Source organism: Puntigrus tetrazona, chromosome 5, assembly GCF_018831695.1.
Source record: "Puntigrus tetrazona isolate hp1 chromosome 5, ASM1883169v1, whole genome shotgun sequence".
NCBI classification, from domain to species: Eukaryota; Metazoa; Chordata; class Actinopteri; order Cypriniformes; family Cyprinidae; genus Puntigrus; species Puntigrus tetrazona.
The window spans coordinates 1943087-1952535 of record NC_056703.1 but is presented as its reverse complement, the minus strand read 5'-3'; positions in this window follow the sequence as shown (position 1 = coordinate 1952535).

The window sequence follows — 9449 nt, the reverse complement described above, 5'->3', positions numbered from 1 at the left end:
CACTCAGCATACGGGGAAGACGACCGATTGTACCTGGGAAAGCTCCTTAACTTGATGGTAGCCTACTAGAGTCAATCTAAAAAAAAAAAAAAAAAAAAAAGCAGATGTCCAATCTTGTCATTAAGATGTAAGAGGCAGTTTCATTCATTTCACACATACAATAAATAAATAAAATGTTTATGGATGAAAACAAATGCATCATCACAGGATGAAGTTTGATATTCATTGATCATGATAAAATTATTGTTTACTATAAAACGACTTTTGAAGAACACTGAGTACACATTTTCCGCAAGGCACTATTTCAGCTTTTCTACTTCAAAACGCTAGGTTACTTGTCCTGTCTTTTAACATGCATTCAAACTTCCAAACAGGGTAATCTACTCATTCAGCAGTCGCCGGTGTATATTTAATGTGGGTTATTCTAATTAACATAATTTTCAATCTTACCCGAGACACTTCTCCCCAAACGACCGCTTAGTGCATTAGAAGAAAGCAAATGACCTTGAAATAAATAGATGTTTGTACATGTCAGCTACTTATGAACCTTAGTCAATTCGCATCATCCACATTATTTCTAAAATCGGTCTTCAAATTCGAATGTAGCTCTTCGATCACTTCTCCAGACAGATGAGTAGTCTGTCATCAACAAGACCACCTGTTCGCAAGGTGACATTCGTATTGGTGATATAACTTATTCAGGTTAAAGGCGTCTATGTTTTACAGAAAAAAATACCATTTGAATGAACGGAAATAAGTTTCAAAAAACATAAAATAGGTAATGTATCTACCACAGCATCCTCAGTTGGTGCCTTTCTATTCCGGTTGGCGAGTGAAGTGTCCGTGTGTGTCTGCTTGCGCTCTGCTTTCCCTACTCTTAATTCCCTCGCGCGTCACTTGACAACACGAGCGCGCGCGCTCGCGCTCTCTCGCGTGGCGGTCTGAAGTGTCATCACGCAGGGCATGGTTGCGTTGTCGTTATAAATGCACGTAACTCGCGTGGTTTAGGAAGATGCATTTTACGCAATTTTATCTAGAGCGTGGACGGCAAGTGGGAATGTGGGGGGAAAAGGTTTCCCAGTGGTTTGAAAGGTTGAAAAAGGATTATTATGAAGAAGAATTTGAATTACCGTTTGATTGCCGTTTCAAACATAATTCGGTAAACACATGAATTAGATTACAAACCGGTTAGAGCATATTCACGCTGCGCCAAACTGATGTTCACAAATCTAACTCTGAGATCACCTGGGAGGTCACCATAGCAACAGCACGCGTTATAGCGAATCGATAAAACTCGAGTGAAGTTACTATCGTTGTTTTAAACGGTGTTTTTCGGTGTGTCTAAAATAGGTTTATTTCAAGCGAATCTAAAGTTCGTGTTAAGATAAGCCCCGGAGAACTATACCTACAGAAAAAACTTTTAAAACGACGTATAGATTCTCCCTGACGGGCCATTTTCTATAATGCCTCCAATCCTGCTAAATGCTAATACACACGTAAATCACAGAACATTGTGTGCTATTTGAAGTGTAATTATTCATGATAGACTTTAAAAAATTAATTTATTAGGCCTATATCATTTTAAAAATGTCTATTTTAGTGAAAGCAGAAGCGCTTGTTTTTAGGTGTCTCTTTAAAATGCAAGTGAGCTGCTTAGCATTTTTACAGAATACACTAGCTAAAAATATACATTTTTGATTTTGATTTTCATGTCTATTGCACTGAATCGTTCCTTTTACCATATTAATTTAGACTTCTGATATGAGGTTTTCTGAGTGCATTACATATCTGCGCGCGCACAGGCGGCTGCCATTGTGCTTAAACTGACAAATAATCAAATTTATGTGAAAAAGCGCACAAGTTAGAAAAACAGTTCACGTCTGTGAAGGTAAAAATGTGAAATTAAGCTTAGCTATTTTTTCACAAGATTTGCAAAGGAATTAATAGGTTGTTCTTTTTCACATTTCCATCTTACTTGCACTTAATGCAGAAAAAGTTAGATTTCAATGATGCATCATCACCTTACGAAAAAAAAATAGTTCAGACTGTTCGTTTCAGATCTTTTCTCACTTTTGCTGAACTCACCCTGTTGTGTGACCTGCTCAAATCTTTTCAGATCTGTCTACCGTTGAGGAAGAATTGCTAGAAAGGTTATTTGTTGGTTCAGGTTGTGAAATATAAGTTATTTATAGCCAGTTTATTTTGCATTCCTCAGGCACACGCGTATATGTAGAGACCGGTTTCAATGACCTTGCTGAAAAAGAGTTTGTTAGCCTCTGAGAACGTATTTTAATTGAAATGGATTTAAAATAAAGCCAAATGGGGGAGTTGGGTGAATAGCGTGTATTCTTAAGCATATAATAAACTGTATTTATATTCATTTTTAAAAAATCGATTTTTATTTTCCTAAACAGATTACATAATTATTGTGTCAGTTATTAAACAAATAAATTCTCTTATCATAATGGACTTAGATTTGAAGCTAATGTTCTTATAATGTGAAAGTAAATTAATTAATTATGTTTTTTTCTTTTGGCCATATGCGACGGTTTGCACAATCATAACTCTTTAATGAATTGTATAACCATACATTAATCATAATTTACTCTCAGAGGTGCATGATGGGCTCTGCATTTGTACTTCACTGTTAGGATGAAGCCCAGCAATCGTCGGTGATTTACACAATGAGAACAGCGTGCTCCTGGTTAAATGTATTTTCTAAGCATTGGCGTGCAGTGAGCATTGATTTCACTGGCTTTGTATTAAGAGAAGGTGTCAGCGCTGCTGCAGTGTTTCGCAGTGACCCAAGGTCTCTCCTACCCACCCAGACCTGCAGACAGGAGGTGCTGTGGCAGAAATCCAAGCTCGAGATTCCAGCTTCCCGAGTGTTGCAGACAGATCCCCAGGCTCAATGAAACTGGCCCCATTTCCTACAGAGAACTGGGCTATCTGGCACATCAACTGCTCCAACAACGAATACAGCTCTCCCTGTCTCCTCTCGGCTAAATCTTGCCATGTATAAACAAACACAGCCCCTCCTTCCCAAACCGCAGGTATAGACATCCCCTGTCACTGGGGAGAGCGGGAGAACATTAAACCCTCTTCCGCCGTTATAATGTACTGCAAGCCTGCAGAGAGCAGTCGCACCCGGCTAAAATTTGAATGACAGACTTTTGAACCCTTCTTTGGTAGAATGTTGAAAGATTACACAATAGAATACCGGTGCTTTTGTAAACTGAAATGTGTATAGCTAGCCTTTATTCCAGTTTCATTGTTCCTGTACAGCGTAACTCTTCCCTCTTGCCCTCATTCAGAGGGCAGAGAAAGTGAAATTTCAGAAAATCTCATAAAAAGTCACCCTTACACTTATTAAAGAGAAGCATAAATTAGAATGAACATATGAACTTCCTTCACGTTTCTACTGGGTATATAGATACCCCTAGAATATAGACACTTATTTGGTCTGTTCAAAGAAACTCAGTAAATCTGTATGTTAATAAAATGTAAAAGAAGAATCAAAACCTTGTAACAGTACATTCATCCATTTTTGTATAGTTTTCATTTTCTCTGAACGTTCACCACCTTCGATTAAATTAGTTTTGGTCTTTAAGTTTGCCTCTTAAATTAAAAGGTTCTTTATCAGAATAATGCCTTGCATCCATGGGTCTTTAGAATCAAATAAGTTCTTTAGATTCTGAAAGGATTCTTCACGTAAAGATAAAATCACTGGAAATCTTTATTTTAGGAACCAAAAATGGTTCTTCTGTTTGCAAAAGCCCCTTTTGGATTTTATTTTTAAAAGTATTTAGATCTATTCATGTTCCAAGATTGCTGGCAGGCGTGTTGGGAGTTGTGTGCATTATGCTGAATAGGAATACTTAGTTCCTTTTCCTGTGTATTGATTTGTTATTTGGAGTAGGTCTTCATGTTTACGAGTCTTAACTAATGAATCAGTGAATCGTTGTTTGGCTGCCGTTCAGATCGTTCACAATCGAAATCAGTCGTTGCGGCAGATCAGTGGACATGACTACGTTAGTGACCCCTGCGATTAGGAGTTACACATCAGCCTTGTCTCATGAGTAATAACACCCATATTTGTGTACCTTACAGCGTGTTTCTGAGAAATGTCCTAGGCAGTTGCTGGAAATGCGGGTTCAATCACGTGATTGACTGTATTGGTATGGCTCACGTGTTACTGTGTGTTTTCATTGGTAAATATCCAGGACTGTGCATTCAAACATAAAGGCTCTTTCTTGTAGAGTATTACAGTTGATAAACGACTACATACTTTTTTTATACTTTCCAGAAGCGGTGCAGTTCAAATTCCAAGCAATTAACCTTTAAAAGCAAACAAGACCAGGGTTACACACACACAGAGAAGAAGAGAAACACTCTGCAGATACAGATTTCATTTCTCATTTATTCAATGGGATTTGAGTCTTTTTGTGGTATATTTCAAGGAAATGATAAAAGTCTGAAAAGGGTTGAAGAGTTCATCCAACTCCATTATTGCCAATGCAAGGTCATTTCTGCTCAATAGCCATGGTTTATCCCCTGCACCGAAAAGGCATTATCTATCTGCATAATAAGCATGCATGAACAAAACAGGAATCTTTCATAGCCTCAAAGTGTATATATTTCTAGAATATAATAGTTTCCATATTGGACTGTGTTGCATTTTAGTGAGTGCAAATTCATGTTAGTTTTCCTTTCCATGTTTAATCGCATAGAAAACCATCAGCAGCAAAAGCTAAAATATATTTTTATGTCTGTGTAATTTTCCACTATTTATATATATAAGTTTTGATAGTTTTTATTTTAATGTCATTTTTAATATTAAGATCTCTGTGGCCCATTTGCTCCTTGAGAGGGCTTTGAAACTTGACAGCTGACAATGTTATTTCCAGAAAAATGAAGTATTTCACATTAATTGAAGTGGCATATCAACTCATTATGCTTCGGGTAGCAGTTAGCACCTCTTCTAGACATTTTGAGAATGCACTTCTTTCTTGCCTCCTTAGCATGCCCTGATGCACATTTTCATAAGCCCTTCTGTCACTGGCACAAAATATCAATATTCATACAAATTCTGAGGTTATACAGGCGTTCATGTATAGACTGAGCATTGACTGAACCTTGTTAGGCTGATAATGCTGCGTTGATAAATGGAAAGCCCCTCAGGCAGGACTAGGTTTAGAAGGACAAAGGGCACTCATTACGCAGCATGAGATTTTTTACAGAGAGTTCGCGTGCGGCAAAATTACATGCTGATTATGAAACAAATAGCTTCACAAGATGGCATCCTGTACCTTAAATTGCAGTTTGTAGAGGAGTTTTTTTAGAGACTGGGAAACAAGGTAGTTAAATTCGGAGCAATTTTTTTCTTTAAGCTGTACTCCGATTGGTTTTACTTAATTACCTCAAGTGTTTGCCTTTCCATTTCTAGGAATGATTTGACTGTTCAAAGGATATCTTACTACAGACTTCAAGACATTTTGGGAAATTCTGCTGTTAGTCATTCATAATTCATTATTTATATAAATCACAAAATATCAAATAATTAATTTGCTGCTTTTATTTAATATATTGTTATCAAGATCTGCCCGTAGTTATTAAAATATACACTTTAGCTGAACGCTAAGTTATGACCAGTGCAGAAGAAATGCTGATCTTATTGGTAACATAAAAATGAAAGCCCGGGAGGTAGAGCAGTGGGAGAAGGTGGAAACAGCTGTGTCAGAAGGCCTAGTTAGATGCATCTTGATGCTGCTTGAAGTAGAGGAGGTGAGCAGACAGGTGTGGATGGTGTGGAGATGCACGGCATCAGGTGCATTAATCCAGTATTGATGCAGTTCATCTACTCAGTGCACCTCTTCTGTTCTAGAAAGCCCTATGAGAGGTTTGACATCATGGCAAGGTAGAATATAATACTGGGACAGTCATTAAAATCATGGCTCAAAACATGCACCTCAGACCAGCAAAATAAACACTATTTTGTTTTGCTAGGGGCAAGATCCTGAGGGTCTAAGTAACGAATAACAATCAGCTTACAAAACAAGTAAAAAAAAAAAAGGCTAAAAGTCATTTTATTCATCTTTGTGCTTTTTTCCCCGGTATTCAATGGATATGTCCAGCGGCTGTATAATATCTCAACGTTATTGTGCTATACTTAAAGTTCATTTTTGGTTTCCTCCAGAACCTTTTTAATAATATTTTCCAATCAAGAATCTTTTGTACCATAGAAGGATCTATGCTGATATTTTTTCTTTACAAACCACAAATTGCCCTTTAAGAATATGCATTGATACCAGCATATCTTTCCTCAATAATTTCTTATAAATGTGACTTTCTACCTTTACATTATAACTCACTGTAGGTTTTTATGTACATTGTGTACATCTAACAACTACTACTAAAATCAGGTGTAAATACAAATATAGTATAGATATTTTCTTATTTTAAGCTTTCCATTTTACTGTATTCATTTTTACAGTGATTTAGATAAGTTTAAAAAATCAATTTACAGCTATCTCTGCAGAAGCCTGAGACTTTACAGCATATCTCACAAGTCAGCTTTTCCAATTTCATACTTTTATCCTCTCACTTATGCGACATACTGCCAAGTGCAGGATTTATATTTAGGGGATGAAACGTTTGCATGTTTAGCACTTTTATCTTGCTGTTGCAGCAGTATTTAATTACAAGTATGTGTCTTATTGTTAGGTTTTTACCCTCTCAATTTAAATCACAATTAACATTTTTGTATAGTTTATGAAACCGACTTTCTTTTGTGTTTTTCAATTATAAAGATATTTCCATGGAAACCTGCAACTTTGTTTTATACAACAAAACCTTTACAAAATGTGACTACACAGAGCGAAGCACCAATACATATCTATCATAGACATTTTCTATGCAGTTCATCAAAGAAGAAGCGAGGGAAAAAAACTTTTTTAATTTTTAAAATTTGATCTTTCCTGGCAGAATAGAGAAATGAGAATGAATGCATCACAAGAAATGAACCTGCACATTTTCTTGCTGAATATTACAAGTGACAGGTACACAGACACAAGAGATGTAAGTACCAAGCCTTGTCAGGAAGGTGCACTGATGATGCAGAAGAGTGCGTCCACCTACACAGACATCTTAGAGAGTGTAATGGAGTTCATGCGTAAAGAGCCATGTATTTTTCATCTTGGCCTGTGTGGTAGTCCAAAGAAAGCAGTCTGAACTGTTAAAATTGCTGCTCATCGAACTAACAAGCAGGAGAAACTAACAGAGACTAAAATGTAGAGCATTACTGCTTTCTGCTCAAGTGTGTGTGTGTCATGTGTGTGTGACTGTGAATGACTCTACAGTAGATTATTTACTACTGACATTTGCAGCATAGGAGTTCACCCAAGCACCCTTGATGAAAAACATTGGCTAGTTGAAAGCAGGCTAACATTTCAAGAGGTTTTCTTCTCTATATGAATATTGGCTGCTTAAATTATTAGAAACAGGAACAAGCGCATTTGTTGCACCACAAATAAATGTTGTTTTCAGCCTTAGCCCATAAAACAAATCATGCAAATATGTGATAATGGTTCAAATGTGGCTACAGTATTTGTGCTGCATGATTTACAGAGTGCCCAGTGTATTGCCTCACCTGCATATATATTTACAGTACTCTGTTCACTAACCGTACAGGAAATTAGATGCTGAATAAAATATTTCAGCTTGCTGGTGCACTTATTTGGTGCTCAATTACTAAATATAAAAATAAATTAGATACTACAGATCAGATTTAATAATAAGCTGCACGTTAAAGTGCTAACCAAGATACATCAATTAGAACATAAAATACAATTTCTTTTTAATAATGAAAAGTCTGTACAATTTCTTTTCACTGTGTAGATAAGTTAATGCTTCTCTGCTGCTAATTTAACATGAAAATAAACCCCCATGGGCTTGTTTCTCTGCCCACAATTTAGATTCCTCATTTATTTAGCTTCCTTCTATTTTCTGATTATATCGCTAAGCAGCATGATGCATTTTACAGATTTTCTCTCCGGATTAGCTTTTTTAAAGTGATGGAGAATGGCAGAAGGACAGTCATGGTAGTGCCATTGATTTCTTACAGTGTACATCTGACTGCGCAATTTTTAAAGGGATTTGGAAGTAATATTTTATTCAGTAAAGATGCATGCCGATAGTCTTTTTACATTTGTTACAAAAGTTTATTTATAATAAGTGCTTTTCACATAGACATTCTATTTTAGAATCCTGTACCACAACAAAGGTGTAGATTAAAACAAGTTTAACAGTGATAATAAAATGATTATTTTTGTTTGTTTTGGTTTTTGGAGCATTTTTTTGGATGGATCAGGTATACAGAAGATACAGGAACATATATATTGAAGGAAAGTCAGAACAATATGAGTTGAAATATGAATATATGGAATGAAACTGGAATATATTTAATGGAAAGTTTGAATATACCAGATAAACTGGAATACATTGGATAAGAACTTTCCAATTACTTTGCTCAAACTGAACATTTTGGCAGCAATAAATCATATCTCAAACAATACAAACTGTTTGGAGTGGACATCCCATGGTATTTCCCAATTTTATAATTTTACAAATTTTTATTTTGATCAGATAATAAATGCAGCCTTGGCTGTTTAAATGTCTCTATAAATATAGAGTCTGGCACAGATTGTACAAGTAATTAAGTGTTTTCCTATTCCTCCTTTAGAATATTTGATTTTGCTAAAATATTTACTAGGGAAAGAGAAAAAAATAAATTAAAACCGGATCAAATAATCAAAAGTGTGGATTGATTAGGCGAGAGACAAACTAGCAGTTTCCATTCCAGCTGATTTGGTGGCCCTTTCCTGCAGGCTGTAAGTTTCTCACTGTCTCACAATGCAGTAGAGATTATTAAAGGCATTATCCTTGCTAGAACAAGAAAGACTTCTCACAGAAGAGTCCCAGCCACAAGAGTCAGATCAAAGCCAGTAAAACTAAGCAGCCCCAGAATATTTTTTCTTACCCTTTACACTTTCTCAGCATTTCCTCCAGGAGACATTCACCAGACAAATTGTCAGACAGAAAATGTATTTCACTGATCCACAGTTCAGTGTCAGTGAGCTTTACTCCAACCGGGTCTAAACTTTTGATTTTAGGCTTTTTGCACAGATGGAAACCCATTACCCACGTTAACAAGTAACCTCATGAAACAGTTGTGGACCAGAATTGCTTCCTAGAGCAGTTTGGATAGCTAAATGTTTATACCCTTTAATGGAGCCACCGCTCAGTAAGTTTGTGTAGCCTGTTATTTTGTGTCTGAACTCCTGGTAGTGTCCACATCTAGAAGGCAGGGATGGCCTGCAGAAGGTGCATCCCGTGATGAGTGTCACCTCCTTTTAATTTCATTCATTAACAGTGTGTTCCAGAGGAGAATA